We start from the raw sequence: 15431 nt of genomic DNA, 5'->3' as shown, positions 1-15431 counted from the left end.
GCATTGAAGAATATGACTCAAAGTTAGTGGTAGTTGACAACACAAATGACTGGGAAGGTGGAAAAAAATGTTAAAAGTGATTTCAAGAAGTTGATGAAGGAGATGAAAAAGAATTGATTAGTGGAGAAGTGGTTACAAAAGTGAGTATGAGAAAGAGAGCATAGATAATGAATGATATGACGACTGAGCTGTGTGAGGCAAGCGATGTGCAAATCTTGGAGGTATGAATACAATTTGAAGGAAGATGGAATGGTTTAAGGGAGAAAGTCTTCATTTGAATAGATTTAGTATCGGACATATGCATTTGATGCTGAATACAAACTGAACGGGTCATTGCACTATACATTATACACTGTACACACTGTACATTATACAGTATATACACAGAAATATATAGAGAGTATATATATATATATATATATATATACTCTCTATATATTTCTATATATATATATATATATATATATATATATATATATATATATATATATATATATATATATATATATATATATATATATATATATATATATATATATGTTAAAGATACCAAGCTATTTTAAACCTAGTGTTTTACTCCCTTTCCCAAGTAAGCAAACAGACAAACAAGTCAAGTTTGCGCCTGCAAGTGTTGCAAGTCTAGCTGATCCTGCACGTAGTGCAAGACCAAGGCAACTCATGGTAAAAGTAGAATAAGCTCTGATCACTAATCTTAATATTTACCCCTAATGCAAAGCACATCTCTTGGAGGAGATGTATGATGCTTTGTATTAAAGGCAAGGGGCCACTACCCAGACTGGTTTCGACCTTTACTGAGGTCCCATCAGTGGGAGCCAGGCTAGAAATACCAAGATAACTCGGTTAACATACATATTTTTATGAAGAATTGAATGACTAGAACCAAGATTTAAGTAAAAAGGTTTTAATATAAAAAAACTACTAGTTTCGTCCTGTAACAGCCTTCATCAGGTGACATTATAAAAGAAAGAAAAAAGAAAAAACACTAAACACTGAAGGTTAAAAGACTATGAACAACATACAGAGCCTCTATACATAATTAGCATGAAAACGTTGTATTTAAAACTGTTCTTTCGTTTGTTGCATTGTTGGGAGAGTGCGTGCTTGCGGCATCACGTGAACGCCAGTACGTGGATACAGCTGAATGACTATCTGGAAGGTTGTAGCTAAAGTTATTATTTAGATGAACAAGATTGAAGATGATTGAGCGGGAGATGGTAAATCTCGTTTTAATTCGCCAGTAAAACAGCCTTTCGACTGATTATCTTTGTAATTAGCAAGATTGAAGATGATTTCTCTAGATTCTACGATTTTTCTCTCTAGTTCATCATTGCAACGGAAGATGTTAGTAGATTTTTCCCAGTAGACTTTGTGACTTTGGTTTTCATCATTAGGATTAGCCGAGAAAAGGATATGACTTGATAATGCACTGGCTCGCTGTCTCTTGTAAGTAATGTCCCTCATGTGTTCTTCCATATGCAATTCGACAGATTTGTCTGTCTGCCCAAAATAAGGAATATCACAATCACACAATATTTTATATACACCAGGGTATTTGAGTTGATGATGAGAAGGTTTTGGGTTGCTTATTAAGAAACGGATCTTTGGAAGTGAAGTGAACAAGGTTCTGATATTGTATTTTCTTAGAACTTTTGCTAATTTATGTGATACTGTACTTATGTAAGGAATAGATATATTGCCTTTGAATCTATTTGTTTCTTCTGAGTGATGTCTAGGAGGATTAAGAAGGAATTTTTCAATGATTCTCTTGGAATATCCATTAACTTCGAAAGAAGTTTTCATTATTTGGAGCCATGGTCATCCAGAAGAGAACGGGCTCTATGTCCCAAGGTGGAAATTATTCCAAACTTATGAGGAGGGAAATGATGGGAATGACTATGCAGATATCTGTTGGTATGTGTGGGCTTTCTATATATCGATATTTTGAGTTTACCAGAAGAGCGAGTCAGTTACACATCAAGAAAAGGCAAGGAATTATTCGTTTCAAGCTCGTCAGTAAACTTAATACTTTGGTGTCGGCTATTGAGATGTTCGAGGAAAACCATAAGGGATTCATGTCCATGGCTCCAAATAATGAAGACATCACTACATAGCGTTTCCAAACTTTAGGTGTTAAAATAAAGGAAGAGATAGCCTTGGTTTCAAATTTCAAGATAATATATACAAACAAAATTATGGACTGGCTATGGGTAATCCTTTATCCCCTGTAATCGCAAATATTAACTTAGAGGATTTTGAAACCAAGGCTATCTCTTCCTTTATTTTAACACCTAAAGTTTGGAAACGCGATGTAGATGATGTCTTCATTATTTGGAGCCATGGACATGAATCCCTTATGGTTTTCCTCGAACATCTCAATAGCCGACACCAAAGTATTAAGTTTACTGACGAGCTTGAAACGAATAATTCCTTGCCTTTTCTTGATGTGTAACTGACTCGCTCTTCTGGTAAACTCAAAATATCGATATATAGAAAGCCCACACATACCAACAGATATATGCATAGTCAGTCCCATCATTTCCCTCCTCATAAGCTTAGAATAATTTCCACCTTGGGACATAGAGCCCTTTCTCTTCTGGATGACCATGGCTCCAAATAATGAAAACTTCTTTCGAAGTTAATGGATATTCCAAGAGAATCATTGAAAAATTCCTTCTTAATCCTACTAGACATCACTCAGAAGAAACAAATAGATTCAAAGACAATATATCCATTCCTTACATAAGTACAGTTTCGCATAAATTATCGAAAGTTCTAAGAAAATACAATATCAGAAGATTCACTTCCAAAGATCCGTTTCTTAATAAGCAACCCAAAACCTTGTCATCATCAACTCAAATACCCTGATGTATATAAAATATTGTGTGATTGTGATATTCCTTATTTTGGGCAGACAGACAAATCTGTCGAATTGCGTATGGAAGAACACATGAGGGACATTACTTACAAGAGACAGCGAGCCAGTGCATTATCAAGTCATATCCTTTTCTCGGCTAATCCTAATGATGAAAACCAAAGTCACAAAGTCTACTGGGAAAAATCTACTAACATCTTCCGTTGCAATGATGAACTAGAGAGAAAAACCGTGGAATCTAGAGAAATCATCTTCAATCCTGTTCATCTAAATAATAACTTCAGCTACAACTTCCCAGATAGTCATTCAGCTGTAATCATGTACTGGCGTTCACGTGATGCTGCAAGCACGCACTCTCCCAACAATGCAACAAACGAAAGAACAGCTTTAAATACAACTACAACGTTTTCATGCTAATTATGTATAAAGACTCTGTATGTTGGTCATAGTCTTTTAACCTTCAGTGTTTAGTGTTTTTTCTTTTTTCTTTCTTTTATAATGTCACCTGATGAAGGCTGTTACAGGACGAAAGTAATAGTTTTTTATATTAAAACCTTTTTACTTAAATCTCGGTTCTAGTCATTCAATTCTTCATATATATATATATATATATATATATATATATATATATATATATATATATACATAATAACTTCAGCTACAACTTCAAAAAGTTACATATATATAACTTTTTGAAGAACAGTAGCTACCGGTGTCCATCCTTCAAGCGTTTACTGAATGTGAATCGGAACTATCAATAAAGCAAAGATTTTTAAGAGAAAGAGTACGGCACACAACTGCTACTATTCTGAACATAAATTCTAACACTCGCATTATTCTTCGTTTCTCCCGAAAACTCTTGGGTTAAAAATCCGAGTTTCCGGGAGGCAAACCCTAACTGCTCCTGCTGATGCCTGAGATCGGCAACCTCACGAACTGGTCGAAAAAATGCTTAGCAAAATTCCTGTAGTCGACAACTAGAACAGCATGTACTGTCTTCTGCCGACTTAGCACTATGGGTGCAACCATTTCCGATGGGTTAAACAGGCACCTTGCTATAAACATACAAATGTAAAAATCATCATAATAATTATTAGTGTAAAATAAGTAAAGCCAAATATATTTACTACAACGGTTATTTCCAATCAGTGAAGGATGGAATTCAGAAAGCATAGCATGCATAAAAGAGGTAATAAATTATAGAAAAAAGAGAAATTCCAAGAATAACTCCAATAAGTATTTTCTCCAGAAAATTCAAACACATAGATTGCCAGTAATAGCAACAAAACTTTTACTGATAATATTGCAAAACTAAGAAAAACAAACTGATATCCCATGTGAGATAGATCGCTTATCATAGGTGGAAAATTGCACGGATTTTTCTCAGTCAGAATGGAAGAAATAACGCTGGCGGATCAATGCGCAAAAAACAACAACCACCCCAGAATTAAGGAATCATATCCGACTATATTAATAATAAATTTAGTCTTCTAACAAACGATATTCACAATCTAATCAATGCAGTACTCGAAAACGAGTAAAAACAGTTTTCATTACTCCAATTTATAAAAGTTAAAATAAGAAAAATATAAACAACTACCGTCTCACCTTCAGTCTCTCTGCTTTGACAAAGAATAAAAAAGGACAGGTTTCAAGACTTCCTTCAAAGGAATCAAATAATAAATTCTAAAACAGTATGGTTTTTCAGAAAGTATAACTAATTTACGAGTAGTTGAGGAATATGCAAACAAAATATATAACACTCTTGAAAAGAGCGAATGAGATATAAGCACGGCTCATCTTTTTGGACAAGTAAAGCGTTTCATACAGTAGATCTGATCATCCTAATTAAAAAAGCAAATGCACTAGGGAAATTACAAATTAATTAAGTCGTTCAATGCAGACAAATCGGCATTCAGAACACACGCAATTCACAGACAATAAATACTGTTGTTGTTGATGATGATGATGGGCGATAGATGGCGTTGATAGTAGTAGTGTTGTAGTTAGAGAATTGAGTGGTAGTGGAGTAGGCTGACAACGTGTACCGTTTTGAGCCGGACAGTACCGTTTTATTTCATATTTCCCGCCCGTCCCATCATTTTAATAAAAATGTCAATTTTGTCCGGTTTTTAATAAAAACTATAAAAATCCTTTAATATTGGTCAATCATAAATTATTCTTCATAACCTATAATCGTATATCAATATCATGGATACCAGTAACCTGTATAACCACGGAGTCGCATCGTTAGACACTAAATATCGATATCTGTAGTGATTTATTCAGAGAAAATAAAAAAATACATGGCAACAGTTGAGCGTCTCAGACCCCGGCATCTGTTCTGCTGTAGCGTTAGTTTTTGTTTTGTCTCTATGCTAACCAGTGGCTTAGTTATTCAATGCTGGTGATTTAAATTTCATATTTTTTAAAGTTCAAAGTCTTATTTTTTAAAGCTGTGTATTGATGTTGCAAAAATGGTATGCCAACATTGTAATGTATTGATGTTACAAAAATGGTATGCCAACAATGTCCATTTTTCCGTTGCTCATGGAGGCAGAAGCCACTTTAACCAACATATACGTAGCCAGAAACAAAAGAATGCTGAAAAGATTCTAGCTTCATTTAAAAACATCAGCTCGTTTATGGTGAAACGTGATGGTGATAGTGAATGCAATAAAATTGCAGCAAGTAAAGCTCTTGTTGCTTATCTGTGCGGCCAAAGTTTTCGCGCAAATGACTGCTTGTCGGCATTGATAAATAAAATTTTTGAACAAACATTTTCTTTAGCACGTGCCAAATCAGAAGCAATAATTACCAACGTTTTATCACCATACATATTGGGCGAAGTAATAGAGGATTTGAATAAATCAAAAAGCATCACAGTCAGTTTATATGCATTAAACAAAAATACATCAAACTTTTTCCAATCGTTATGAGGTACATTTTTTCCAAATTGTATTCGATCAGTGACCCTCATAAAATCTATAATTGTGAGACAGTTGGACACATGGAATAAAGAAAATATTCCTGTATCTGATAGATGGGTACAGATTTTTTTGAAATGAGCGAAAAACGCCTAGACTTTCAAGACTTTTGTAATATGGTACAGTTTATTCTTTGTCTTCCAGGAAGTACAGCACCTGTTGAGAGAATATTTTCTGTTGTGAACAGTATGTGGTCAAAGGAGAAATCTAGATTAAGTGTTGAGACAGTGAGGGCTATGTTAGTTATATGACAAATTGTGTCATGGAGTGTGAGAAGTTTTATGATAAGGTGTTGAAAGACAGAAATTTGCTGCGTAAGATCACTTCATCGGAGAAATATTCATGGTACAATCGTGGTGAAAAACAATCCCCCCCCCCTCTGTGTCTACCTAAATTTTTGTATGGGTTCTGTCACTGAAGAATAATGGTAAGCTCAATATGTTTATGTAATAAAACCTTTTTTTATCGTCTTACTTTTTCATGAATACAGAATATTACATAATCCCCGTCCCGTTTTTGCAATCCCAATGTCCCGTTTCTGTCTAAATGAAATATGGTCAGCCTATAGTGGAGAGGATGAGATTTATTTAACGAAGTGGAGTAGTGTGCCCTCCATGACGAGTCCTTAAACTCCCTGCAAGTGTGACATACTACTACTACTACTAATAATAATAATAACTATACTGCTCGAAGAAATAACAAAATGCTTAGGAAAGGTGGTGAATCGTACAATTGAGATCAAATTTAGTATCGTAATGTACAATGACAGAATAAAAATGAAATCAAGAGATAGCAAAAAATATCTGACAGTTCTAAGAAACGTTACATAGGTGTGTATAAGAATTACTAAAAAGATCACTGAAGTCGACCCATTACGCTCGAAAATATGGTCACATAACATCAGCAATGCATTTGATCCCGTCTAACGGCTAAATAAGCCTGCCAACAGTGGACTATGCTCGATACGAGGGTGTCTATAAGATTCTGTGGCAACAAATCTCATTCTTTTACTAGAACAGACTTCAGCTGACTTTAGTGACTGAAGGTGGGGTGAGGGGGGTCGGCATGCAGTGCGATGTAAAAAGGGTTCCCCGAGAATACAGAGAGTTAAATCACTAGATTAAAGTCTAGTGATTTTGCTGGCACGACAGTCGTTGGACATCTTCAGTTTCAAGCTACTTCAGTTATATGGGCAGTGTCACTGTCATGGAAAAACATTGGGCCAACCCTACCTGTAAAAAGTCTCATATAGGGTTCGAGGATCTGTTCTCAGTATCACTGAATAGTTACGGGTATTTATCAAAACATGAGGAGAGATATGGGTGTTGATCATTATCTCCCTCCTCACAAACGAGGACACGGCTCCACCGCAACTGTTCCTTTTCCTGATGTTGGAGGGTTGGATCTGTATTCTTAGTTTTCTTCAGACCAAACACAACGTCTAGAATCCTCTAGTAAAATAGGTCCTCTAGAATCCTCTAGTAGGCTAAAATAGGTCTTATCAGAGAGTAAAACTGTACTCCATTTTTCAGGTCTCGAAATCACCAATTTCGACGAGCTCTGCAGTTAATGGTATACAAATTACTAGCGTCCTTGCGTAGAGTCCACTTGAATTGAACCTTCTTAGCACAGTCTGGTTGGAAATGTTATCCAGCTATTTAATATTTACATGCCATCATAAGATCCTGTCTTGCTGTTAAAAATAGATACCGGTTTGTTCTGGTTGAGATAGTCAGCGCACGACCTTTGAGAGCTCTTCTTGTAATGGCTCCTGTCTCCTGAAAATGCATCCAGGGTGCTAAAACGATACTTTAACACATTATCCGCTTTCCGAATAACAGGTCTTGCGTTCTCCCGCCGTGGGCATGGATGTTTGTGATTATCTTTAGGTAAGAGATGAATTTCATTGCCTGGTGTGTGACCACCGTCCTCCTTTATTGGAGGCCTGAAGGGGGCTTGAAAAAGTTCCATGTTTGGTCTCTAGAGAAGGAATTCCGGACTAAAAAATTAAATAAAAATACAAAAAATATAAAAATTAATAAAAACTAGAATAAAAAAAATCCCTAGCTGATTCACAGTATTAAGGTACTATAGTCTTACAACGTTTCGTGAGGAGAAATCACATAAATAAATATTTTTATTATATATATATATAATAAGAATCTCATCTTCCCTTTTCCCTCTTTTACCTTGCGGCGTCGAGGATTAATTAATCATCGGACCTCAAACCGTTCACAGGATAAAGTGGTCAGCCCTACACCCCGATATTTCCTATGTCCGTAATGTTGAGTTCTCAAGGCCGGTTTATCTGCTTTGCGGAATGAAAAATCCCAGGATAAACTGGGAAAAAATCCTACTCTCTATGCCCAAGACCGGCTAACTTGGCTATGGCTGAGGAAGATCCTTAAGCTCCTTACGTCGCCGTCAGGAATCGAACCTCGGACACTCCTTCCCCAGGCATATGGTTGCGAAGCGCACAGCCACTTGGCTATCGGTAATTTTTGTAGCACAACAACAGGCCATTAAAACCAATGTTATGAATGCAAAAATACAAAAAAATTCAACAAGACAGTAAATGTAGATTGTGCAAAGAAAAGGGAGAAACAGTAGACCACATTATAAGTGGGTGCAGCAAAATCGCACAAATTGAGTACCCAGGGGTGTAGCTAGAGGAGGGAGGGGGGTCCCCTCGGGCGGCACTTTGCGTTTAAGAACTCTTGCTATACTGTCTATAGAACAGCAACTGAGTGATGAAATCGACTTCGACAATGTCATCAACGATTTCGCTAACGGAAAAGCAAGAAAAATAACAATAATTTAGGATGTTTGAATTAAAGTTTTACTTTAAAAATAAACATAGTGTTTTAATTTATTTCCCTATATGTCGTTTTAACTTTCTGTAGTAGTATTCTTAGTGTGTATTGAGAGGGGCGTCAAACTCAGGGACGGCCTCGCATGGCAAAAGCGCTAGCTACGGCACTGTGAGTACCGTAAAAGGCATGATAACATAGCTAAGATAATTCATGGCATTTATGTAAAAAGTATGGGTTTAAAGTATCTAAAGACTATTGGAAGCATAAAGTTCACCAGAAAGTGATTGAGAATGAAAAAGCTAAAATACTCTGGGATTTCAAAATCCAGATTGACAAAAGCTTGGAATATAATACACTCGATATAACAGTGGTTGCAAAAATGAAAACAAGGGTGTTCAGTTTATCGAAATATCAGTACCAGGAGATAGTGGGTTGACGACAAAGAAATTGAAAAAATTACAAGGTATCACGAGTTGCAAGTCGAGACTGGACGAATCTGGCAAAAGAAAACGAAAGTTGTTCCCATAATAATAGGTGCTTTAGGCGCCATCTCTAAAACATTGAAAAAACATCTAGAAGCACTTGAGTTAGATGGATTAAAAATCGGGCAGCTGCAAAAGGCCGCTTTTTTAAGCATAGCACTCATATTCAGAAAGTATTTCCACAACTCATAGGTTCCTTGGGTAGGGCTCGAATTAGTGGAATATATCCACCCTTTTAGTTAAGACTGAGGAAGCAAATCAAGTTTGGATGAATATTATATATATATATATATCTTAGGAGACATTGATAAAAAATTTTGACGAGCGGTTCACTTCCGAGGAAGGAATCGCAATGTAGGCAGGAAGTTTTATACATCTATAGAAATATGTTGTGTCTTACTGTAAGGAGAGATTATGATGACTTCGACGCTATTAAATATTTACATGAATGATAATTCGCACCTTCCCCATAAATGGTCATCTACTTCAGTATGCATCTTCTACTTCATCTGCATACTGAAGTAGATGATCATTTATGGGCAAGGAGCTCATACCAACCTTCAAAAAACAGTACGAACCAGCAGAAGAAAACAATCAACTTTCAAAGTGGTTCCACAACAATTCCATTTACCTCTGTTTAAAAATTCCAGATTTCAATCACGGTGTGTTGAAAAGTCCATAGTTGTTCATGAAGAAGATTAGAACAGTGTAGAAGAAAAAATGGACTTCTCGGAGATCACAATATGAAGTCGAGAAACCATATTAAGAACGATTACAGTGAAACTATTCAAAATTAGATATAGTCACACCCAAGAGCAAAGCATTCGAAAAATAAATAAAGTAGGAGTGAAATAGATATGTAATCTAAATAAGCAAGAGATTCATAAGAAAAAGATGACGTGGAAGGAATATTTGTGCATAACGATAATGTCAGGTATGATAATTATAAACAGCAGGCAAGAAAAGTCACAAGTGTTGTGCAGAAAGTTAAGTCCGAGTAAGAAAAGAAACTGGCTCTGCAAGTTAAAGACACTACAAAAGAGTTCTATCGTTATAATACAAGTGAAAGAAATACAATTTGAAAGAATAACTCTGCTGAATGCAGATGATATGCGGATGACTGATGCAGAAGAGGTTGTTCAACTAATGAGCACCATTTTGCTAAAAGTTATTAACCTGTTATAAACAACATTGAACTCACCCTATATTTCACCGTATAAAGAAACTCATGTGGATGAGGAGAAAGTACTAGAGCTGTTGCACAAACTGAATAAGGATTTTGCAATAAGAACTGATGGGATATCAGCACAGATGCTAAAAGAGTGTTCAGCTGAACTAGCTATTCCCTTGACCAGGCTATATAATTTGAATCTAGAACAGAAAAGATTCGAAGGAGTGGAAAGAATGTGTGGTAATCCCATTGCATTAGGGTGGTGCAAAGACCGATGTATCCAACTATCGACCAATTGGTATCTCAGCAGTGGTGGTAAAGATTTTGGAAAGGTTGGTCAGGGCTCGCATTCAGAAATGGGTTGACAGAGAATCTGTACTTTGCAATGAACAGCATAAGTTTATTAAGGGAAGGTCATATTTTAGCAACTTTTTCATATAGTAATGTTACCTGAGTTAGACAAGGGGAATGGATACACCATAATACTTTTGGATTTTGCTAAGGCTTTTGACAGAATACAGCATGGAATACTGTTGCATAAATTGAAGAATATGGGATCAGATTATAAATTATTGGCATGGATAAGAGGATGGATGACTGATAGATATCAAAATGATGTATGTGGCGGAGGGGGGGGGGAATCTGCAAGATTCAGAGTAACAAGTGGTGTGCCTCAAGATTAGTCCTTTGTCCATTTTATTCACTCTATACATTAATGACATTGGGAAGGATTTGTCATGTGACACACCTATTTGCTGATGATGCAAAGAGAGCTGAGTAATCGGAGTGCTGCTGATATGCTGATATGGTACTTGCAGAATGATTTGAACAGGATGAAATTGTGGACATGTAAAAATAGCTGTCATTTCAATGCTAATAAATGTAAAGTCATGCACTTTGGTGTGATTAGATATCCAATGTCGTATTATATTGGTGATATTATGCTTGAAGAAATTGATGAGGCTAGGTATCTTAAAGTTTTAGTAAACAGGAAGTTGAAGTTCAAGAGTCATATAGAAAAAATTGTAAATACAACTCAGAGAATAATAGCAATGCTGAAACGAACCTGTAAAGATAAGGAAGCCATTTTGCCTCTTTACAAGATCTTGACAAGATCTCACTTGAACTATTGCGCGCAGGTATAGTAGTCTCCTGGTTTCTGTGGTGATTCTGATGCAGTGGAGAGAGTGCCGAAAATGGTATCAGGATTGTGGGATACAGATTATGAAAACAGATGAAAAATTTGAAGGCTGCAGACACTAGCAAACAGGAAAAAGAGGAGTGATATGATTGAGATTTAAAAACTTCTCAAAGCGTTGTACAGAATTTCAGTAGATGAAATTTTTAATTTTATGAATGATGGGAAAAGGACGCGAGAGCATTCATGAAAATTGAGAATGAATGCTGTCAATAAGGAGGTTAGGGCTAGATTTTTCTCTCATAGAGCAGGGCGTGATTGGAATGGATTGTTGTCGGATGTTGTGTGTGCAAGTAGCGTGAATGAATTCAAAAATAGGTATGGCAGCTGGTGCGAATAGTATAGCCTCCCTCGACTGACTAGTTCCTGACTCTCTGGAGGTCTCTCTTAATAATAATAATAATAATAATAATAATAATAATAATAATAATAATAATAATAATAATAATAATAATAATAATAATATCAGGGACTTATATTCTGGGTGTGCTAGATGTGTGGCGCACACCCACGGAATAGCAATATCACGGATATTATATTTTTGCATTTATTTCTGTTAAAGACTCCTCTGATTGTTTCCTGGCTTCGCATGATTCCTAAAATTAAATATAATATACTAATTCTTCATGAAGAATTAGTATATTGTCAGGACACTTTTCGACGCGTAAACATTGCATCACATTCGCGTTAATTCTCTGTCACAATGCACAAGCACTCCCTGCCACGTTTTCCATCCAGAAAGCGTGGCAGGGGTGTGCGCTGAGACAATAGCACCCAGAAATCAGTGGCTGTGGTTGGTTATTGTGTCAACCAGTCCAAATGAACGTTGTCATTTGTCATTAGTTGTTGTTTTGTTTTGTTTTCAGAGTTTCATCTGTTTTGCGTATGTGGAGGTGTGAAATGACGTCTTCAGGACACCGATATGGACAAGTTTTTTTAAAATATAATTTTTTTATAAATAATTTATAACTTTTTTTGTCAATATTTACAATAGGAAACAGTGTTGACGATCTAGTGAATATCCAGTTTTCTGCCAGAGCTTTTGCGGATTGTATGATTATAGTCGAAGGAGGTTGGAATTTGTGTAGAAAGAAGTCAAACGAGTTATATCAGCCTTTCTTTGATTCAATCGGGGAAAATAATAATTTCCCAAATGATTAATTTTTCCGACTTCTGTGCATATTATATGGCTGTATTTAAAAATCCTATAATAATTCAAAATATCCGTGTCTCACTCTAGTATTTGCTAATGATAATCTAATCTCACCAGGAAGAGTAAACCCTTTGTGCTTCTCACATAAACGGCTCACATGAAGCATAGCTATTGTTCATTTAGCCTTTATGCTTTTCATATTTAAAATTATATTAATTGATAAATTAAAGTATTCAAAGTTATCCCACAATTAAGCGCATTGGACCATCAAATATTCATCAAATGATCAGATTTATGTCATGATGCATGTTTGTTTGTTTGTTTGGGCGCTTTAAGTCAGTATGAATGGATACCATAGCTGTGTCATATGCGCATTGGAAGCTCTTTCCTCGAGAGGTAGCTGATTAAAGGCAAGAAAAGACAACGAAGAACTAAACTGCCAGACAAAGATGGATTGGAGGGCTCAAACATCCGATGAGCAGCCACGCTGGATTTGCTCAGTTGTTTAACAACCTGCTGCCAGCGTTTTCATCTGAAGTGGGGGTGAAAACTGGAAGGACATTGCCGAATTTGAAAGACAAATGAGCTATTCCAAGATGCAGTCCAATAACTTGCCTGCTAACCATATTTCAATTATTTCTTGAATGTCTTGTAAGTTCATCTGGTCAGTCTTTAGTCAGGATACCGATTTCTACCTAGTGAATAAAATGGTCTTGCAAAAACTCCAAGAGAGCAAAGGGCTTTTTGCTTTGTTATGTGTGACACTTTTTTTCTGTGGCGGAATGATCATAAATTATATGAAATATTATCCAGCAAACTGAGTTATTGCTTAATACAATCGAAATCTTCATTTGTATGGAATTAAAATTTGATTAAAAAAAATACGACACTATCTATGAGGTAAAATAGCAGGCAAGAGGAATCAAATTTGCAGACGGAAGTGGAATTAAAAGCTTCTCCTAAGACGATTCCCACAAATATTTTGAAATATACGACAGTTTACATGCAAATTTAAAAAGAAAATAGACAGTGAATATCCGAAAATTGGAGAAAAAGGAAGAGTAATCAATACACAAGACATCCCTTTAATCAGATATACAGAAAGAATAATTGACTGGATATAACTTAATAGGAAAACGCAACTATTACTCACAACAGACCGTACTTTGCATCAGCGTAATGATGAAAATAAATTATATTTGTTCAGAATTTAAAAAAAAAAAAAAAAAAGTGGATGTGGTCGAATTTTATTGCAATCAGGGAAACATAAATTATTCTAAAAATGCTTATTAAACATCACTAACAGAGGTTTTAATGATTATAGCTGAGTCAAAAAAGTAGTATAAAGAGGAAGAAATGAAAAAAGATTAGAAAGTTTGAAAAATAAAGCACCGGTGGTTAACATCTGCAAGACATTGAAGATAAAGTTGTCAATGGTTTCAAAAAGCGTTATTAAAAACGTCTGATACTTACTTCTTATTCGATACAAACGAATGTAATGAAAGCGAAGATTGCAAATGCTAATAATAATAATAATTATTATTATTAGCATTTGCAACTTGTATTGGGAATATGATTTACCAACACAACAGATAAAGTTATTATTGAAATGAAAATGCTAAAATATTATGGGAGTTTGAAATTCCGACTAAGCACAATATGCAGATATTATACAATATGCAGAACACAATATGCTGATATTACTATAGTAGAAGAACCACGTATGCGATTTATAGGCGTCAGCACAGTACGGCAGAAGAAAAGCGGAAAACTCGACAATAAAATTCCCTTTATACTAAAGTAAAAATTTAAAAATTCTGTGTTAAATATTACTTAAGTATTAAATCTGTGGTGAGTTGTTATTTCTCTAATAATATCTCTCTAATTTCCCGTCCGCCATTTAACTAGAGCAATACCAAGACAATTAAAAAAAAATACACCTTGAGAAGCAATATCCAAGATATATAACATCATATATAACTCCAGAAAACACCAATGATAGCAAATATTTCGCCGGATGTAAGCCTTATCCCTAATCGACTAGGATAAGGCTTAAGAATCCTGAACACACCTGCCATTCAAAAATATAATTATTTTATTATATTTTAATATATTTTGACTAAACTTTGCTATTGAATGCGTACTTAAATGCAAATAACTAACAAATGAATAAATGACAATCATAAAATACACATAAATACATATAAAATTGCGAAAAAAATTTAAAACGCATAATTAAATAGAAATTATTAAAAATAAATAATTAAATAAAAAAATATTAAATTCAAATTTAATTATAACAGGAAATCTCTTAATCAATAATAAGTAACTCACTGAATAGGTTTTAAAGCACAAGAGACACAAAACATTTACCACATGCCCACAGTATTAAATAAACTGACAAAAGGAAATGTCAGCATTTCCTTTTATCGGTTTGTCTGAAACCAAAACCAACACTTTTATTTCAAATATTGTTTTCGTCACTATTATATTATTTCTCTTTAAAAGCTAATAGTGACAGAGAATATTCGTTTATCAGCGCCCTCTCACGAGAAATCATGATGTTCTATTTATTATATTTGTATTTCTTTTCTGTAAATGTAAATTTCATGTAAAATTCATGTAAATTCTAGAAATGAGATTTCAGTTACAATCCAAGAGTATTTTGATCCGATAGTTATCAAGCATTCTGCGAATACTTAGAAAGGAAGGATGTAATTTAAAAAAAAAAACA

The 15431-nt window shown here is 35.0% G+C and overlaps 1 protein-coding gene across 3 annotated transcripts in view; it reads right to left on the bottom strand.

Moving 5' to 3' along the window:
* Positions 1-15064, bottom strand: part of LOC150093740 (dynamin-1-like) — a 321001-nt gene extending 305937 nt beyond the window's left edge. For 2 of the 3 annotated variants that reach the window (XM_090413070.1, XM_090413072.1), the window contains exon 1: positions 15032-15064. The gene's annotated coding sequence lies outside the window, so the exon portion shown is untranslated. Of the gene's footprint in view, positions 1-4501; positions 4598-15031 lie in introns of those variants that run through there. The other variant, XM_090413071.1, reaches the window with a different exon arrangement.
* Between the last annotated feature and the right edge of the window lie 367 nt (positions 15065-15431).

Source organism: Typopeltis vanoorti, chromosome 23 (genome assembly GCF_054136105.1).
Source record: "Typopeltis vanoorti isolate ZY-2024b chromosome 23, IOZ_Tvanoo_1.0, whole genome shotgun sequence".
In the NCBI taxonomy this organism is placed as follows: domain Eukaryota; kingdom Metazoa; phylum Arthropoda; class Arachnida; order Uropygi; family Thelyphonidae; genus Typopeltis; species Typopeltis vanoorti.
The sequence above is the reverse complement of the archived record's forward strand: the minus strand, read 5'-3'. Positions and strand labels throughout refer to the sequence as shown.